This window comes from Rhinatrema bivittatum, chromosome 1 (assembly GCF_901001135.1).
Source record: "Rhinatrema bivittatum chromosome 1, aRhiBiv1.1, whole genome shotgun sequence".
NCBI classification, from domain to species: Eukaryota; Metazoa; Chordata; class Amphibia; order Gymnophiona; family Rhinatrematidae; genus Rhinatrema; species Rhinatrema bivittatum.
Window position 1 is genome coordinate 84,585,840 of NC_042615.1, and position 21,008 is coordinate 84,606,847.

Here is a 21,008-nt window from a genome sequence, read left to right on the forward strand (position 1 = left end):
GCGCAGAGCCCCAGGACTCGCGTAAGTCCCGGGGTTCTCCGAGGGGGGCGTGTCGGGGGCATGTCGGGGGCGGGCCCGGTCGTCGCGGCGTTTTGGGGGCGTGTCGGCAGCGTTTTGGGGGCGGGTACGGGGGCATGGCTACTGCCCGGGGCGGTCCGGGGGCATGGCCACGCCCTCCGTACCCGCCCCCAGGTTGCGGCCCGGCGCGCAGGAGGCCCGCTCGCGCGCGGGGATTTACTTCTCCCTCCGGGAGGCGTAAATCCCTGGAGAAAGGTAAGGGGGGGGTGTAGACAGGGCCGGGGGGGGGTGGGTTAGGTAGAGGAAGGGAGGGGAAGGTGAGGGGAGGGCGTTAGAGGATTCCCTCCGAGGCCGCTCCGATTTCGGAGCGGCCTTGGAGGGAACGGGGGTAGGCTGCGCGGCTCGGCGCGCGCCGGCTATACAAAATCGATAGCCTTGCGCGCGCCGATCCAGGATTTTAGCGGATACGCGCGGCTCCGCGCGTATCTACTAAAATCCAGCGTACTTTTGTTTGCGCCTGGAGCGCAAACAAAAGTAGGCTATTCGCGCTCGTTTTAAAATCCGCCCCAATGTGGCTTACCTTATTGCCGCCAGCGAAGTCTTTGCAGTGTCCGCCTCGATGCCACCCCGACTCCTCCTCTTCCGGTGCTGACACCACCCCGACTCTGCCCCTTTTTAGCTATCGCATGTGAAAAGGGACTTTTCGTGTGCAATACTGTAGGAAAATGACCCCCTTAGTAAGCCTCAGACATGACCCAGGAATCGAAGCCCCCAGTCTCATCACTGTCAAGATTCTTGGTCTCTGAACTGTGAGCGCAGCTAGAGGTCTCAGACATTGTCTCTGTCACTGTGAAGCAAGCTGTGGGCCTTTGCACCTGGGTGAAGGGCAGAGGACTCTTCTACTTCCTTAAGCAGAACCAGGCAAGTTCAACTCTAGCTAAAGCAGTAGGGCTTGAGATGCTCTTACAAACAATGTTCTAAGACACTGGATCTTGTCTAGCAGCTTAGTTGCAGGGAAGAGCAAGGAAAAATGACTCAGATGTCTTCTTCATGGTGTGGATGTGATCTTCTTAGCCAATCAATGAGCCCCTTTTCCAAGCAGATTTTAAGAGTTAGAATATGCATATTTAGTGGCTTCATGCATATGAAAAACATGAACATGTGTCAAATTCTGATTGGTTCTTCCTTCTTCACTTTGACTGCTTAACCCCCCAGCTTTTTCCCCTCCCACAAGGAGGGCCATCTTTCAGTTGTGTGGCAGAGAGCTGTCCAGAGAGTTGATTTTGTCTCCTCTGTTTGAAGCACCTAGTTGCCAGATACTTCTGAGCTTTGCTGAAGCCTCAGGTCTGTCTCCTCTCATGTATACACACTGGCCTGAATTGTCTTAGATTTATCTGTTTGCTAAGAAAATATTTCATTCTTTAAAAGAGACCTGGTTAAACAGTGTGTGCTAGCAGATCTGATAATTCAGCCACACACTGCAGCTTGTCAGAAGTTCATCATCTCTGATTTTCTCTTATGAAATATAGGCCAAGTGTCTCTAGTATGAAGTTGTAATTCTTTTTGATGTCTCTGGACAGTAATGAAACTTAAGAGTTTTAATTCCTGTAGAACTTATACATGTAAATGATGGCATCCATCCCAGAATGCCACTAGCCTACTCCTTTTTTATATGAGTAATTTTTTTTCATGTACCATTATTTACGTTTTTATGTGAGAGATTTAAAAAAGAGCATTTATGCAAATCTATGCTATTTGCACGCACATCTGCTAATTGCTACATGTGCAATTCTTTGAAAATTCACCTTAGAATTTTGAAAAGCATATACCTGCATAAATTGGCATTTTGAAAATTTCCCTGGGGGTAGTATGCATACCACTACCTGGGAAAGCAATTTCATGTGTAATTTCACATATATTTGAAAGTTTTATTCTAGAGGGCAGAGTTGAGACAGAGAAGACATTTATGTACATGCCTTGGATTTCCAAAAATATGCAAGTAAATACACATATAAATGTCGGTGCATATCCTAGACAGACCACTTTGAAAATTAGGGCTAAAATCTGCATGTATTTTATAACAGCCCTAAATGAATCTTTATAAAATTTGGTTAAAAAGAAAACAGTTTCTAGCGGGACTGCAGTTCTTGAGGGCTGTCAACTGGTAAAGTTTTCAGGCTATTCCTAGGAAAAATGCATGCAATAGATTTGCATTCAAACCACTTAAACTGTATGCAAATCTACTTCATTCGTATTCACTGGGAATAGCCTGAAAAATCTGACAAGTTTTCAGCCCTGAAGAATTGCCTATGGACACCTCTCCTTTACAATATGCTGAAAAGAATGACAAAACTAACAGCTAATTACAGAGATTGCAAATGGGTTTAGCTACATAATTATATATGAAAAAAAATGCAACAGAAGTAACAACATTCTTGAAATAATTGAAAGAAAAACTGAAATTAAGTAGTTCAGAATCAATGTGGGCTAATTAGGTCAATAAAATAACATCCAGTGATTGCTAGGCAGAAATGACAGATCTTTATACTCAACGCACTTAAAAGATTCACCAAAACTACTGTACTTTCAAGAATGTGTGTGTATGTAAAAGAAAATAATGAAAGTTCATTGGGTTTGGGGGGGGTCACTGTTTTTCACTGTGCAAAATACAAATTGGAATCTTCAACATAAGCAAATCTTTTTCACTAGAATAATATTTTATTTCTCTAGAGCATATACACTGCAGATTCTTTAAAACTTCTTTAACAGTGATAGAGAAACTGACCTTATGCACTGTAAAGGTAAATTGTATCTACTCACATTTAGTAGGTAAATAAGGAGTCCCGATTCACTAATAGGATAAACATGAGGTATTGGTGCCACAAAAGTCAAGAAATAGAGTAAGTGGATAAAGAAGAGACAAACTCCTGTGATGGTTGTTATGACTACATTTGTGTACACTTCTACCAAACAGGAATAATAAAATCCACCAACACAAATTCTTGCCAACAGAAATCATATGTCTCTGTGAAGATTATATACATTTCTAAGGAGTTAAGCACTATGGCGGTAACTTTCAAATCAGCGTGCAGGCACACATTTGGGCGTGCGCATTGGCCTGCTCCCAGAGACACAGCTATTTTATAGCTTGCGTACATATATGCATGCATGGTATTAAATAGCCTGGCTGTGTACACATATGCGCCAAATTTTAAGTGGCCACAGGCATGGGCACACAAATCCTAATTCTACCACTTAAATTGGGGGATTTTAAAAGGGGTGTGCGCCCACGCCATTCCCAGTTTACCAATTCATCAACCAGGTCATCCAGTTAATACCTAGGTACTGCAATCCCCCCCCTGGTTTGATAGCCTATAATCCCCCCAGTTAACTCAGACCCTTTAAACCCCCTCAGAAATGGCTCAATCCTTTTATTTCAATACTTACACATCATCTATAGCAGAAGTAAAGTTATATAGCAGGGATCTTGGTGTGCGCTGGGGTGCATAATTATTTGCACACACATCTCTTGGCCAGGCCCTGAAATGCCCACACCCATGTCCCATTTAGATTGTGGCAATTAATATATGGGCATGTGGAAGCCCAACTTCTTCATGCATCCCCTAATTTCAGCATGAGCCAGGCTTTTAAAATTCATCTTTATATGAATGAAATGTTATAGATATTTCCAATACTATGGAACATCTTTTTCTATTTTTAACTGGATATTTTTTTATATCTCCTCAAGTATTAACTGATCAGTGTACTTGTTCCATGGTGTAATGTTGTAAAGTCAGGAGTGATAACAAGCCTGTATGTATTTCATATTAAACCCTTAAGCAGTAAGAATATTTCATCATCTATTCAAAGATAGATCTATTTATACCTTGTTCCTAATTGTACTAAAAATGCTTAATAGGTAGCACCTATAAGCTGTTAATACATTTCCTTTTCTCTTATTTTACATACCTTTTAAATGGAACAATTTATCTTATGTTTCAGTCATAAATACAGGAACATTTTCAAAAGGAATGGATTGGTAAAGTGCATATTCAGTAGAACAGAAAGTTTGTTAAATCATACTTAATGGGGGAGGATCCAAGATGGCCACCGGATGAGAGTGTGAGAGCAGAGCGTCCTCGTGCATTTCAAAGAAACATTTCTCTTGCGATTTTTTTTTTCCTTAGTAATGGGAAGGAAGCGCAAACCAAGGATTTCTTACCCCGCAGAGCCTTTGGTGAGTGCTCCGACCGGCCCGATGGACGCCCATGTCACACGCAGTGTGAGACCGGGAGACCAGCCGCTGCAGAGTGGGGGAGGGGAAGTTGAGCTCCCCTCTCTGCCAGGCTCATTGTCACCTTTGAGTCCCGTGGAGAGGACTCCACCGCTAAATCCAGCTGCCGAGAGAGGGGCAATGTATCCAGGGGAAGGAACCTCCAACCAAAGTGTGCAGGAGGTTTCCCCAGCGAGGCCTGGAGAAGTCCCAACAGCAGCATCGAGCCCCTTGGAAGTGCTGGGGCAAAGCGGTGAAGAAAATGGAGCCATGGGAGGAGAAGCTTCAGTGGCTGCTGACTTTATTCCCGCAATAGAGATACCATCATTGGTAAGACCGCTTGTGTTTTCTTTTGAAACTTTGTGGGAAGCCATAAATGAAATGAGAACTAATGTATTACAACAACTTATGCCAGTAAGAGAACAAATTAAAGGGCATGAAAAGAAGCTGGAAGTGCTTGAAAAGGCAAATGTGGAATTGGATCAACAAACTGCAACTATTCGGACTGAGATAAAAATGATTCAACAAACACAATCAATGTTGATGAGAGATAACAAAACTATTGTCTCAGATAGAAAATTTGGAAAATTATGCAAAGAGCCGAAATTTAAGATATATAAATTTCCCTCAATTACCAATGAGATCACCAAGGGAAGTTTTAAATAAGTACATGTTGGAAATATTGAAAATCCCAGAGGACCAATTTCCATCGGTCACAAAGATGTTCTATTTGTTGAAACCAAAAAAAGAAGCAGTAAACCAAGAAGGAGAAGTTGAGAATATGGCACTTATTGATGATCAACCTTTAAATATAACAGCACTCCTAGAAACATCTGACACGGAGATGGCTATTCCTGCAACTTTAATTGTGACCTTTACCTCAGAGACAGACAGGGAAAGGATATTGAGATTGAGTATAAAATAGAGATGTGCTTCGTTTTTTCCTGCCGGGTCGTTTTTTGACTCGGATACTTCGTGGTAAATTTCGGGTTTCCTCGTCTCGTTTTTTGAAAAAACGAAATGAGGAAACCCGAAACCGGGCCAAAAAGCGAAACGGCAAAGGAAGCTTAAAAAAAACCCACCCCAAGCATTTAAAATCCTTTTTTTACATATCTATCATACACTACCCCCCCCCCCCTCATCCCGATCCCTCCCCAAGACTTACAAAGTAGATCCCTGGTGGTCCAGCGGGGTCCCGGGATCCATTTGCCCTCCTCCGTGCCCATGTTTCTGCAGCCGTGCTCTTTAAAATGGTGATGCGCAGCCTCTGAACTACCATGTCACAGGGGCTACCGGCGCCATTGGTCAGCCCCTGTCACATGGCCATCGGCGCCATCTTGTGCTCCTGTCATGTGACTGGAGCTGACCAATGGCGCCGAAAGCCTCTGTGACATAATATGGGCAAAGGCTATCGGCGCCATTTTGATTACTGGCAGCCAACAATGAAATGGCTCCCGGACCCCCGCTGGACCCCCAGAGATTATTGGCAAGCCTTGGGGGGGTCAGAAGGGGGGCTCCTGACCCCCCCAAGGCTTGCCAATAATCTCTGGGGGTCCAGCGGGGGTCCGGGAGCCATTTCATTGTCGGCTGCCAGTAATCAAAATGGCGCCGATAGCCTTTGCCCATACTATGTCACAGAGGCTTTCGGCGCCATTGGTCAGCTCCAGTCACATGACAGGAGCACAAGATGGCGCCGATGGCCATGTGACAGGGGCTGACCAATGGCGCCGGTAGCCCCTGTGACATGGTAGTTCAGAGGCTGCGCGTCACCATTTTAAAGAGCACGGCTGCAGAAACATGGGCACGGAGGAGGGCAAATGGATCCCGGGACCCCGCTGGACCACCAGGGATCTACTTTGTAAGTCTTGGGGAGGGATCGGGATGGGGGGGGGTGGTGAATTATAGTTAAGGTAAATGTTTGGGGTGGTTTGGGGTGGGTTTTAATTAAAAAAAAAAAATGTGTGCCCCTCCCCCAGGCAAACCCGAAAAACAAAATTTCCCCGAAAGTCTTCTTTTCGGGTTTCGGGCCTCCAAAAAAAAACCGAAGTAGGAAATTTCGGGCAATTTCCTACTTCGGGCGAACAATGAAGCACATCTCTAGTATAAAACACAGAGGTGTAAGATTTCTTGGGTTTTTGGTTAGGGCCTTCCCTGATCTCTCTCGTGAAACACAGAAGAGGAGAAAAGTATTCTTACTCCTGAGACTGCAGGTTTTGTTAATGGGGCGAGATATTTCCTCAAATACCCTTGCAAGTGTGTGGTAAAATGTTCACAAAATACATATGTTTTTTTCGATCCACCCCAGTTAACCCAATTCCTAATGGGGAAGTCTCCAGTAATAGCTGAAACCCCTCGAGAAGAGGCTTCAGGTCCTCTATGAAAACAAGATGACACTGTAATTATCTGGTAATATTTTGTTTAGTCAAGTACTATTTCCTTTGGGTTTGGTCGATCCTCCCCCAAAAATTTTTGTGGATCTCAATTGGAGGAACTGTTAAAGTTGTTTGTGGTTTAGTATGGAAAATTGTATAAATACAGTTTGTATGAATGTACGGTTCTCTTCTTTTTCTGTACAAGATTTATGTTCTTGAAATATTGTAAAATTGCATAAATATAAAATTAAAAAAAAAATCATACTTAATGGAGACTTTGGTCTGGGTATTAGAAATGTAGCAGTCCCTATTCAAAAGCCATTTAGACAGATAACCCAAAATATATCTATCTAAATGGCACAACTGGCATATTCAGCCACTTATCCAGCTATAATTTAGCTGGATAAAAAGGGGGTGTAACTCGGGCATTCCAGGGAGGAATTGAATTATCCGGTTAAGTTAAGCCAAATATAGCATATGTCTGGCTGAGTTAGTCTACATCTAGCACTGGAAGAGTAAACCTAGTGTAGTTTATGCATCCAGCACAACTTTGACATAAACTGTGCTGGACCATGCCAGGAGTGCTGACCCCACTCCCAGCGAGGATATTTTGATGGGGGGGAAGCGCTTGGGGGGGGTGGGAGGTTTGAAAGTGGCAGTTTAGTAAATATATTGGTGGGGGCGGGGAGGAAGGAAGCTTGACTGGATGCTGTCAGAATAAGGGGTTTGCTGGGGGGGGGGGGGGGCATGACGGTTCCATTTTTTTGAAAGATGTGGGATGGGAGATGCCAAGCTTGATAGGGCAAGTACTTGTGTCCTGGATTGTTCACTGTTCGAAATATGATACTGGGCTTGATAGGCCTTAGGTCTAACCCAGTATGGCAATTCTTATGTTCTTATGTTCTTACTCTTGCTTATGCAGTTCTTTTGCTTCTTCATCTATGTTTCTCCTGGCTTGTTTCCCTCTGCCACCCTGCCCTGCTTTTTTTTCTAATGCCCCTTCTATTGCTTGCAGCTGGCTCTGAATGGAACACTGCTGTTATATCTGTTTGCTCATTTCCGTGTGAAAGAAATGACATTAATCTTCAGATGTAAAATGTTGGCATGAGCAATCATTGATAGTACAAGTAAGTGCAATAAGTGGAAAGACTGCACCTGTTTTCATCAATAATGTCAAGTTAACCTGTCTGGAAGGCCTTCAGAATCTCAGCTTCAAGTTGAAGCATCAGTATTTTAATTGGAAGTATATCTTACATCTGGACTTTTATGAAGAACTGTTCCTATCAAGGATTAGAATAAAAATGAGAAGTTCTTAAGCTAATATGAAAATGGTTGGAAAATTAATTTACAAGACAGAGATGTAGTAATATAAACCAAATTGCTTTTATACTCTAATGTGAATGTTTTATTAGTGATCCTAAAGATACAATATTACAAATTAATCATTTCTCAAATTTGAGTATTATACATTGGAAAAACATTATTTTTATATTTCAAACTACTATAATTTTATGAAGTATAATAGGCCAGACTTGTGCAAAGAGACTGCATATGATTAGAAATGCTATCATATAACAAGATAGATTCTTTTAAATGAAATCATAGGTTCTGATATCTTGAAGTCTATATTTACATTTATGTAACTATCAATCCATTTGTATTATTTTCATTTGTTTAAATAACTATTTAATACTTAATTATGAGGACAATAGAAGCATAGAAATCTAGAATATGTAAGCAAATAAGGATGTAAGGCCTTTCTAGTCTGCCAGCTTTTCCCATATTATGTAGCTTAACGCAGTCTCTTCATTTTATTGATTTTCTGGAGTTGCATTATTCTCTTCCAATTGAAAAGTTTACCACATTTCTTCCTGCTGGCTGAAGGATTTATTTTATTTATTTATTTTATTTAAAATTTTTATATACCGGCATTCATGTTGCAAACACATCATGCCGGTTTACATATAACAGGGGTGTACAGTAAACAATTCAATAACCTATTTGTGTAGAAGGAAGCAGTTACAAATAACAAGGTAATAGAACTGGGAGGAGAGAAGAAAAGAAAGAGAATAACATTAGGTATAGGTATTTACATTAGTAATAACATTTTTACATGTGGAAGTGGTAGAATCTGGCTGAATAGAATTAATCGGTGTCCGGGAAAGCTTTTTTAAACAGCCAGGTCTTAAGTCTCTTCCTGAAGGTTGGGAGGCTGGGCTCCTGTCTAAGGTCCGGTGGGATGGAGTTCCATAGAAGGGGGCCGGCTGTTGAAAAGGCCCGATCTCTCAAGGTAATGTGTTTGGTAGTTTTGGCTGGGGGCACTTGAAGAGATCCTCTGAGTGTGTCTCTTGTTGGTCTGGAGGAGTTATAAATTTGGAATGGGACTTGTAAGTCGAGTGGGGTGTGTTGATGGATGGTTTGTATATTATGGAAAGAGATTTGTAGAGGATTCTAAAGTGAACAGGCAACCAGTGGAGATCTTTTAGGATTGGAGATATATGGTCCCTCCTCCTGGAGTTTGTCAGTAATCTTGCCGCAGCGTTTTGTAACATCTGGAGGGGTCTAGTATAGGAGGAAGGTAGGCCCAGAAGGATAGAGTTACAGTAATCGATCTTAGAAAAAATGATAGCTTGTAGAATGGTTCTGATGTCCTGAGTGTGGAAGAGTGGTCTAATTCTTTTCAGAACTTGGAGTTTGTGGAAACAGTCCTTGGTGGTTCTGTTGATGTAAGCTTTATATAGCTTTATATAGCAATAAAAGAGGAAGGCTGGGATCCTAGATATGTACAACAACACTAACCCCTAGATTCATCCAAAAGTCTTAATAACGCAGTGCTAAGAAAAAGGGGTATGTTTAGGGAAATTTTGGAGTTACTGTACCATGTGGTAACTTGCAGCAGTATTATCACACTGTGCAGTAAATTTACTACACAATGCAATAAACCCTATGAGAGAGAGAGAGAGAGAGAGAGAGAGAGAGAGAGAGAGAGAGAGACTATCTACAAGGCCCTTGTAGTAGTTAGCTATTTATATCTCTATAGCAGGCCCACCTAGTATCTCGAGGTGAAGTTTAGATAGTAGTGTAGGGGTTAGGAGCCACTTGTTACGAATGGGCTCTGGTCAGGAGTTGTGAACACCACCCAGAAGGGTGGCTCCAGGTGGAGAGAGACAGGAATGGCAAGAAACAGTGTCTGGGTCCAGGCTGGGTCAGGGCAGGCGGCAAGTAGCAGTGTCTGGGTCCAGGCTGGGTCAGGGCAGGCGGCAAGTAGCAGTGTCTGGGTCCAGGCTGGGTCAGGGCAGGCGGCAATTAGCAGTGTCTGGGTCCAGGCTGGGTCAGGGCAGGCGGCAAATAGCAGTGTCTGGGTTCAGGCTGGGTCAGGGCAAGGCAGGTCATAAGGTCCGTAGGCCACACACACACAGAAGGCCCGTAGGCCACACACAGTAAGCAGGGCAAGGCAGGTCAGAAGGCCCGTAGGCCACACACACACAGAAGGCCCGTAGGCCACACACAGTAAGCAGGGCAAGGCAGGTCAGAAGGCCCGTAGGCCACACACACACAGAAGGACGTAGGCCACACACAGTAAGCAGGGCAAGGCAGGTCAGAAGGTCCGTAGGCCACACACACACAGAAGGCCCGTAGGCCACACACCGTAAGCAGGGCAAGGCAGGTCAGAATGCCCGTAGGCCACACACACACAGAAGGCCCGTAGGCCACACACTGTAAGCAGGGCAAGGCAGGTCAGAAGGCCCGTAGGCCACACACACACAGAAGGCCCGTAGGCCACACACAGTACAAGGTAGCAGGCCCAAAGGTACACCCAGAGCAAGGCAAGGTAGAAGGCCCGAAGGCCGCGCAAGGCAAGGCAAAGCAAGGAATGAATAAGGCCCGAAGGCTGCGCAAGGCAAGGCAAGGAATAAGGCCCGAAGGCCGCGCAAGGCAAGGTCCTGGGACCAAACGCACAGCAAGCAGGGAAGGAAGGCAGGGAGCCCAGGCGAGCTCGATGCCGAAGCACCGAGGGAACTGTCAGGCAGGGTTATAAGGGACAGCCCAGAACATAGAGTGGACAGGGGAGATGGACTGGGCCTGTCAGGAGAGCCAGCACTAGAGGGACCCCTGGTGGTGAGGCAGTTGCACTGCAGCCATAGCCGTAACACCACTTTCATATGCAGAGTTAGATGTATGAACAGAATAGTACACTCTTGTGATTTGTTGTCCTTCGGAGTGAGGACACTCACACAATGATGAGATTTGAATCTAGGTTGAGAGAAAATTGTACAAATCTCATCATTGTGTGAGTTTCTTCACTCCGAAGGACATCAAATCTTCACAAGAGTGTACTGTTCTGTTTGTACGTCTTACTCTGCATATAAAAGTAGCCCCTAACCCCTACACTACTACCTAAACCTCACGTCGAGTTAATAGGTGGGCCTCCAATAGTAGCTGCTTATTATGGTGCCACCCACAGTGGCGCTGTCTCTCTCTTTCACTCTCTCTCTCTCTCACACACACACACACCTCCCCCTCCCCCCTCTCCCTCATCTCAAGCCCTTCCCCAGCGTAAAAATGCACAAAACAGAATTTTCAAAAAAATCATAAATTGCATTATGGGTATAACACATGACATTGCACAGCTTAATGCAATTGAAAAAGGTGTAGTCATTTTAGGCATTAAAACTGTGCATTATGGATTTGCACTTTGCAAAGCCAGCCCACCTTTTCAGAAATCACACCCTGACTTCTCTCCAATCCCTCCCGTTTAAAAAATGTGCATCGCACATTGCGTTATTGTTATGATCCCTCCCGCGGCCGGAGCCATGGGAGGTCTCTTACCTCTGCGGCCGGAGGCTGCTCGCATCCCTGGACTTTCCTAAGTGTCAGGAGCCGCCCGAGTGTTGCTCCAGCTGGCCCGACTTCCGATGCCATCTTGTCCCGCGGCCTGGAGGCCGCATCCCCGGACTCTTCTTTATGGCTCGGGCCACCTCCCAAGTCCCTCGACATGCCTGGAGCCATCTCCATAGCAGCAGGAATGCTGCCTTGCTCCGCCTCCCACATTGGGGCCTGCACGGCCCAGCTCCGGCTCATCCCTTGCTTCAGTATCTGCAGAGCCACTGTCCAGGGCCCTGCATACTTCCTCTTCCTGCTCCTCCTAAGGGGCAGGCCTGCGGCTCTCTTCCCTACTTATAGGGCCAGCCAGGTGTGGCCCCCTGGAGACTCCTCCCTGGGCATTGTTCTTCAAGCCCTACAAAAGGGTTCCTCACTCATTCAGTCTTTGCTTCGGCAAGGGACTTATTCCTCCCAAGGACTCCTCATCTCCAGTTCCTGCCTGGAATCTCTGATCTTCATCCATGGATCTTCCTGATGTTTCGTTCCAGTCCTGATGTTCCGCTGTCTCATCCTGGTCCTGATGCTCCAGGTCCTGAACTACCCATGCCTATGGAGATTCCTTGCTTTTAATCCAAATTCCAAGTTCCATGTTTTATCTGCTCCTGAATCCAGTCCTGACTCTGGAGGATCCAAGGGGTTGCTTCAATCCTCTGCCATGAGACCTCCTGAGCCTGTCCCGCTCCTCATGTGATCCGCGACCAGCCATCGGGCTGTGTAGGGTGCGTTGGAGACAGTGTGGTCCATGAAAAGCCTCTGGGCTGTGTAGGGCACCTGAGGACATTGCTTGCCCCTCTCTCTGTATTATTGTTTGTAAGGGTTTCGGTGGACCCTTGGACCCTGTGGCAGATGACCATGCCCACGGGGGGAAGTCCCATGAGGTCAGGCTCAGCTTTCGGACACACAACACAGAATTATCTTTTATTAAGCAGAGTTGAGAAGCCACCAGAGGTGGCAGTAGTGAGTAGAGATGAAGCCCAGCTGGGCTTGTAGTCCCTCAGGACACTGGAATAGCAATCCCTCAATAGCTGTGCTGTAGTGCAAAGAAACTGAGATAGTGAGTACAGTGGAGCATACACAGGGTTCTCATATAGAGCCTTGTTGGTTGATTACTCACACATAGGGGTGTGCATTCGTTTTTGCTATATTGACGATCCACAACGTATATTACACTCTTCGTAGTATTCGTGGGGAAGCGAAACGTATCGCGATTCCTCACGAATACACAAAACTTCCCTGAATTATACGGCCACCTAAATAAAAATTTAAACATACCCCCCACCCTCCTGAACCCCCCCAAGGTTCCATTGGGGGGGTTCAGGAGGGTGGGGGCACCATTTTGAATACTGGCAGCAGATCACCTTTGCCCTCAGCATGTCATAGGGGCCGTCCATCGTTACCTGTGACATAGTGAGGGCATAGGCGATCGGCGCCATTTTGAGTATAGGCATCAGCCGGCCGGCGTGCAGGAGGTCGCTCCCACACGCCCACTGGACTTTTGGCAAGTCTTGCGGGGGTCAGGGGCCCCACCCCAAGCTGGCCAAAAGTCCCTGGGGGTCCAACGGGGGCCCCGGAGCGACTTCCTGCACGCCGGCCATCCGATGCCAGTACTCAAAATGGCGCCTATAGCCTTTGCCCATACTATGTCACAGGGGCTACCGGTGCCATTGGTCAGCCCCTGTCACATGGTAGGAGCACAAGATGGCGCCGATGACCATGTGACAGGGGCTGACCGATGGCACCGGTAGCCCCTGTGACAAAGGCTATCGGCGCCATGATGAAACCAGTACCGAGGGTGTGAGAGTGCAGGGGATGGTCCCAGACTCCCCGCTGGACCACCAGGGAGTTTTGGTAAGCCTTGGGGGGGTCAGGAGGGTGGGGGGTTGTAGTTAATTTTAATTTTAGCTGGGACACGAATAGAAATCGCTGTATTAACGCATTGGGGCACCATACGGCTGAATGCAACGTATCTGCTCCCCGACGAATCCGAATCATGAATGCAACATATGGCGTCCCTCTGCACATCCCTACTCACACAGCGGTTTCTCCCGGAAGGTAACACAGAAGCTGGAATAGAAGCAGGCCCTCAAGGAGTGAGTACCAGGTTCCAGGGAACAGCTCTGAGAGAATATAGATGGTAACTCACTGATGGTGTAGGCAGCGGGTTCTTCCAAGCAGAAGTGAGCTCAGGCAATGAGTCTGGAACATGGGCCCTCGAGGAGCGAGTACCAGTTCCAGACAGCGACCTGAAAGAAAAGGGAGAGGCCCCCCGAGGAGCGGGTACCCCAATAGAGTAAGTACAATTAAGGAGAGGCAGAGTAGCTAGGTACGGAGAGCGAATCCCATCCATAAGGAGTCCCTTCACCATAAGGAGTTCCTTCCCCACCTTGCTAACTCGAATAGCTAGCAAAAAGAGTAGGCTTTTGTATCCGGGATGTGTGACGTTAACATAGGGGGACACCCCTGAGGTTCGCGCCAAAGAAGGAATAAGAAGCAGGGCCACGTGGCGCACGTGCCCTATGATAGCTGAACAACATGGTGGGATGCAGTGCCCAAGGCGGACCGGGGACACTGGAGAGGATGGCAGGCAGATGCAGTGGCAGCCAGACGTCCATCAACCACGGGAGAAGTCGCCAAAGAGGTAAGGAGGGCGGAGTGGAGACATCGGGCAGTGACAGTCGTAACACTGTGTCTTTGCCCAAGTCTTCTCGGACTTTCCTCATCCACTCCCAGTCTTCTCAGACTTTCCTCGTCTACTCCAAGTCTTCAGGAACTTTCCTCGTTTGTTCCAAGTCTTCACGCCTGCTCCAAGTCTTCAAGGACTTTCCTCATCTGTTTCCAAGTCTTCACATCTATGCCAAGTCTTAAGGACTTTCCTCATCTACTCCAAGTCTTCACGCCTGCTCCAAGTCTTCAAGGACTTTTCTTGTCTGTGCCAGCCTCATAGACAGACTGGTTTCACTGCAAGGGCACACACTCTTCTCGTCCCACGCTGGAGAGCTCCCAGTTGCACCCCATCCCATCACAGTGCAACAGAATTGCCGAAGCCTTGTGCCCGGTGGGACTATCCTTGTCCCAGGTTCTGTTCTGGACCCCAGAATTTTATTTTGGGACTTCTCTCATATGACCTGCTGGAGGCGCCAGCTGTCTGGATTTCATGACATGCAGGAGGCAACTGCATCCAGACTTTGTCATTCCCACAACAATTCCAGGTTGGGGTCCCACAACCTGCAGGAAGCACCTGCACGCCACCTGATGATTGCTGCTTCAGCCTGATCCCTCCCTGTATTTCCTCCCAGGTCTTCATTGTGTTGTTCCTTGTCCCTTCTTTTGTTCTTTGTGTTGTTCCTTTGTTCCTTGTGTTGTTCCTCGCTCTTCATTTGTTCCTTCCTTGTTCCATTTTTTCCTTGTTTCATTTGTTCCTTTGTTGTTTGTTCTTTGTTTGTTCTTTGTTCCTTGTTCCTTCCATTGTTCGCTGTTATTTCTTGTTCTGCTGTTCTTTGCTCCGCTGTCTTGTTCTGTATTCTGCTGTCTTGTTCTTTGCTCTGTTGTTCTGTTTTGTGCTCCATTGTTTCTTGTTCTGTTTTTTGTGCTGCTTTTTCTTGTTCTGTGTTGTGTTCTGCTGCCTTGTCCCTTACTCCATTGCCAGCTCTCTTGTTTGTTTCCTTGTCCTTTTGTCTGCTCCTTTGTTTTTCTCGTTTGTTCCTCTGTACTTTCCATTGTTCCTTCCTCATCGTTCCTGTGTCCTTTGTTCTTCTGTTTTTTCCAATGACCTGCACCTTGTCCCCAGTTGCCTGCTCCAAGTCTTCAAGGACTTTCTTTGTCTGTGCTAGCCTCCCAGATTTGGACTGGTTTCACCGCAAGGGCACACACTCTCCTTGTCCCATGCTGGATAGTAGGGATGTGCAGAGCAAAATTTTATGTTCATATTTCTTATGTCCGAAAGGGGGTCCCACTTGCGGCCAATATGGACATAAAAAAAATCTAATGAGTTGGGTATATGTACATATGTCGCCCATTAAAGTCAATGGGGGAAGGATTTCCAGCCTATTTTTGGCTGCAGAATTGTGGTTTTCTTATCAATTGGCCCAGGAGAGAGTTCCCTTTCCTTTGTGCAGGGAAGTACTCCCTGGAAAGGGTCCACCCCTAGAGTTGTGTGTACCCGGTGTTTACATTGGCGTCCAGTGAATATCGTTGGCGTCTAGTGAATTCCGTTGGCGTCTAGTGAATTCAGACGGTACTTACGCACTTCAGCAGATGACAAAGGAATTGGAGGATCTCTCAGAAATAAGAATACGTGTGGGAACACAAGGTCTGGATGAACAGGCAGGCACAGCAATGGAGTTAAAACAGCAGTAGGAACACAAGGCCTGGATGAACAGGCACTTCCTTCGAGGACAGAGGTCAATCCCAGCTAGGGACACAAGGCCTGCATGAACAGGCACAGGAACTAGGTTAAAACACTGGTAGCTCGCCAGCATCTTTCTGATGCATGCTAGAATATTGGCAGCGGTGTGGGCATGGTCCGTCAGGTGGGTGTGCAGTAAAGCCCACCTCCACCCTCATGCTTGTTCAGGGAAGGACTCCCTGGAACGGGTCCACCCCTAGAGTTGTGTGTACCCGGTGTTTACATTGGCGTCCAGTGAATATCGTTGGCGTCTAGTGAATTCCGTTGGCGTCTAGTGAATTCAGACTGTACTTACGCACTTCAGCTGCTGACAAACGAATTGGAGCCTAGGATCTCTCACAAATAAGAATACGTGTGGGAACACAAGGCCTGGATGAACAGGTACATCATTCGAGGACAGAGGTCAATTCCAGCTAGGGACACAAGGCCTGCATGAACAGGCACAGCAACCAGGTTAAAACACTTGTGGGAACACAAGGCCTGGATGAACAGGCACAGCCACTGAGTTAAAACACCTGTGGGAACACAAGGCCTGGATGAACACGGATACTCGGATAGTAATTATGTGTTTTTTTAATGTATTTATATTCTTATTCGAAAACGTTTCTAGCACGTCATGCTTGATTACACTCAGGTACTGTAGGTATTTCCCTATCCCCAGAGGAACACAAGGCCTGGATGAACAGGCACCGCCACTGAGTTAAAACACCTATGGGAACACAAGGCCTGGATGAACAGGCAGGCACAGCAATGGAGTTAAAACACCAGTAGGAACATGGATGAACACTGATACTCGGATAGTACAATTTTTTTTTTATGGATTTATATTTTTTTTTTTAAAAGTTTATAGCACTTCATTTATTTTTATATTTATTTGTCATTTTTATATACTGACATTCTTGTATTCAATGCAAATCATACTTGCTTACACTCAGTTACTGTATGTATTTCCCTATCCCCAGAGGAACACAAGGCCTGCAGGAACGGGCACAGCAACGGAGTTAAAACACTTGTGGGAACACAAGGCCGGGATGAAGAGGCGCAGCAGTCGAGCACAGAGGTCGATCCCAGCTAGGGACACAAGGCCTGGATGAAGAGGCACATCATTCGAGGACAGAGTTCAATCACAGCTAGGGACACAAGCCGCGGAGGAAAAGACACTAACCAGGATCCTCCAAGCCCTCATTTTCTCCAAATTAGACTACTGCAACTCTACATTTCTTGGACTCCCTTCCTCATACACAAAACCACTCCAAATGGTTCAAAACGCAGCAGCCCGTCTACTAACAAACACTAGGAAAAGAGACCACATTTCCCCAGTCCTAAAAGACCTCCACTGGTTACCAATTCAGTTCAGAGTCATTTACAAATCCATCACCGTGATATACAAAATCTTTCACCAACACACCATAATCGACCTACAAATTCCTCTCCGTTTATACAAATGCACAAGACCGACCAGGGAAGCCTACAGAGGATGCCTCCTTGTTCCACCCTCCAAAACCACTTATCACAGCACCTTTAGAGATTGAGCCCTTTCCACAGCAGGTCCACCGTTATGGAACTCCATCCCCCCAGATCTCAGAAATGAACCTTGCCTCCTAACCTTTCGGAAAAGACTCAAGACATGGCTTTTCAGGCAAGCCTTCCCGAACTGCACCTAACACACACCATCAATAAATTCTCAGCTCAGAAGCTGTATATATTGGACGCCATATTTGTAATGTACTCTTGTATATTTTTATATTCTACACATGTATATAATTAACCTCCTCTATCCCTCTTTATTTCTTACACTCCCAGTTCATAGCCCCAGTTAATTGTAACTGCATCTCTTCACCACGTGTATTTATGTTATAGGTTGTTTTCTTTGCACCCCTGTTTTCTGTAAAGCGACATCATGTGAACGATTTCATGAATGCCGGTATAAAAAAACCTTAAATAAATAAAATAAATAAGTAAGTACCGCAAGGGAAAGTTGAAAACAACTTTGAAGAGGGAGTTCAAGAGGGCGTGAAATTGTAAAGAGGTAAATGGGTGGGGTCCGTGCAGTCCGCCCGCAGGATTCAACCCGGCGGGTTCGGTCGGACCGGGGTTTCTGCGGATCCCCCACCCCCACCCCTTTCGCGGGGGGTGGGGGAGGGGCGGGGGACGGCCCCGGCCCCCGCAGGGCGCATTTCCTCCGCGGCGGTGCGCCGCGACCGGCAACGGGTCGGCTGGGAAGGCCCAGGGGGGGCAGGTGGCCCGCTGCTCTGGCGGCGCGTGTTATAGCCCCCCCTCCCGGCGTTTCCTCCTTCCCCTTTGGCAACTGTTAACTTGTCTTAACCTCATTCACTACATCTATGCAGACGATGTTCAGATTCTTATTCCCATAACAGAATCTATTAACAAACTTGGCTATTCTTACAAGCCTTCCCTGATCCTTCAAACTTTCACTAGATAAGTACAGCTACTCAGCTTTGAATATGGAACTTCGCCCCTCCAATATTCTCCTCATTTAGCTACCCTACTTATGCACTTCAGAAAATGACAAAGGAATTGGAAGATCTCTCAGAAATAATAATACGTGTGGGAACACAAGGTCTGGATGAACTGGCAGGCACAGCAATGGACTTAAAACACCAGTAGGAACACTAGGCCTGGATGAAGAGGCACATCATTCTAGGACAGAGGTCAATCCCACCTATGGACACAAGCCGCAGAGGAAAAGAAACTAACCAGGATTCCCTCCGTAACGGCGAGTGAAGAGGGAAGAGCCCAGCGCCGAATCCCCGCTCGTCCGGCGGGCGCGGGAAATGTGGCGTACGGAAGATCGCCTCTCTGGCGCCGCTCGGGGGCCCAAGTCCTTCTCATCAAGCCTCAGCCCGCGGACGGTGTTAGGCCAGTAGCGGCCCCCGGCGCGCCGGGACCGGGTTTTCTCGTAGTCTGTTTGTTTGGGAATGCAGGCCAAAGTGGGTGGTAAACTCCATCTAAGGGTAAATACCGGCTCCGGCGCGTGTTATTGCCCCCCCCCCCCCCCCCGGCAGCAGCTTCGCCGTTTCCCCCGCCGTTTCCTCCTTCCCCTTTGCCAACTGTTAACTAGTCTTAACCTCATTCACTACATCTATGCAGACGATGTTCAGATTCTTATTCCCATAACAGAATCTATTAACAAAGCCATCGCACTTTGGAACAACAGCTTACAAGCCATCACTAATCTCCTCAACAGTCAAAGCATGAGATCTTATTAAGAAACTGACATTATCCTCAACAAATTCTTACTCCTAGCAAAACCTCTACCAAGTAAGTACACAGGGGTCTGTATTTTCATACCCCAGTGCTTGCTGTTTGAATACCGCTCTTGCCGTACCGACCCGCAGGGACCACCTAGGGACACAAGCTGTGGAGGAAAATAAACTAACCAGGATTCCCTCAGTAACGGTGAGTGAAGAGGGAAGAGCCCAGCGCCGAATCCCCGCCTGTCCGGCGGGCGCGAGAAATGTGGCATACGGAAGACCGGCTCCCCAGCGCCGCTCGGGGGCCCAAGTCCTTCTGATGGAGGATCAGCCGGCGGACGGTGTTAGGCCGGTAGTGGCCCCCCAATAAAACCACCAAAGACTGCTTCTATAAACTGCAAGTTTAAAAAAGGATAAGACCACTCTTCCACGCCAAACACTTCAGAACCATCCTCCAAGCCCTCATTTTCTACTACTGCAACTCTACATTACTTGGACTCCCTTCCTCATACACGAAACCACTCCAAATGGTTGAAAACGCAGCAGCCCGTCTACTAACAAACACTAGGAAAGGAGGCCACATTTCCCCAGTCCTAAAAGACCTCCACTGGTTACCAATTCAGTTCAGAGTCATTTACAAATCCATCACCTTGATATAAAAAATCATTCACCAACACACCATTATCGACCTACAAATTCCTCTCCGTTTATTCAAATGCACAAGACCGACCAGGGAAGCCTACAGCGGATGCAATGCCGGTATAAATAAATAAAATAAATAAATAAAATCAATAAGTACGTAAGGGAAAGTTGAAAATAACTTTCAAGAGCGAGTTCAAAAGGGCGGGAAACCGTTAAGAGGTAAACGGGTGGGGTGCGTGCAGTCCGCCTGGAGGATTGAACCCGGCGGGTTCGGTGGGACCGGGGGTGGTTTCGGCGCATCCCCCACCCCTTTCGCGGGGGGGCGGGGAACGCCTCCCGGACGGCCCCGGCCCCGTCCAGGAATAAAAAAAATAAAGTAAAGCAATAAAATCAATAAGTACGTAAGGGAAAGTTGAAAACAACTTTCAAGAGCGAGTTCAAAAGGGCGGGAAACCGTTAAGAGTTAAACGGGTGAGGTGCGTGCAGTCCGCCTGGAGGATTGAACCCGGCGGGTTCGGTGGGACCGGGGGTGGTTTCGGCGCATCCCCCACCCCTTTCGCGGGGGGGGCGGGGAACGCCTCCCGGACGGCCCCGGCCCCGTCCAGGAATAAAAAAATAAAGTAAATATATAAAATCAATAAGTACGTAAGGGAAAGTTGAAAACAACTTTCAAGAGCGAGTTCAAAAGGGCGGGAAACCGTTAAGAGGTAAACGGGTGAGGTGCGTGCAGTCCGCCTGGAGGATTCAAACCGGCGGCGGGTTCGGTGGGACCGGGGGTGGTTTCGGCGCATCCCCCACCCCTTTCGCGGGGGGGCGGGGAACGCCTCCCGGACGGCCCCGGCCCCGTCCAGGAATAAAAAAATAAAGTAAATATATAAAATCAATAAGTACGTAAGGGAAAGTTGAAAACAACTTTCAAGAGCGAGTTCAAAAGGGCGGGAAACCGTTAAGAGTTAAACGGGTGAGGTGCGTGCAGTCCACCTGGAGGATTGAACCCGGCGGGTTCGGTGGGACCGGGGGTGGTTTCGGCGCATCCCCCACCCCTTTCGCGGGGGGGCGGGGAACGCCTCCCGGACGGCCCCGGCCCCGTCCAGGAATAAAAAAAATAAAGTAAAGCAGTAAAATCAATAAGTACGTAAGGGAAAGTTGAAAACAACTTTCAAGAGCGAGTTCAAAAGGGCGGGAAACCGTTAAGAGGT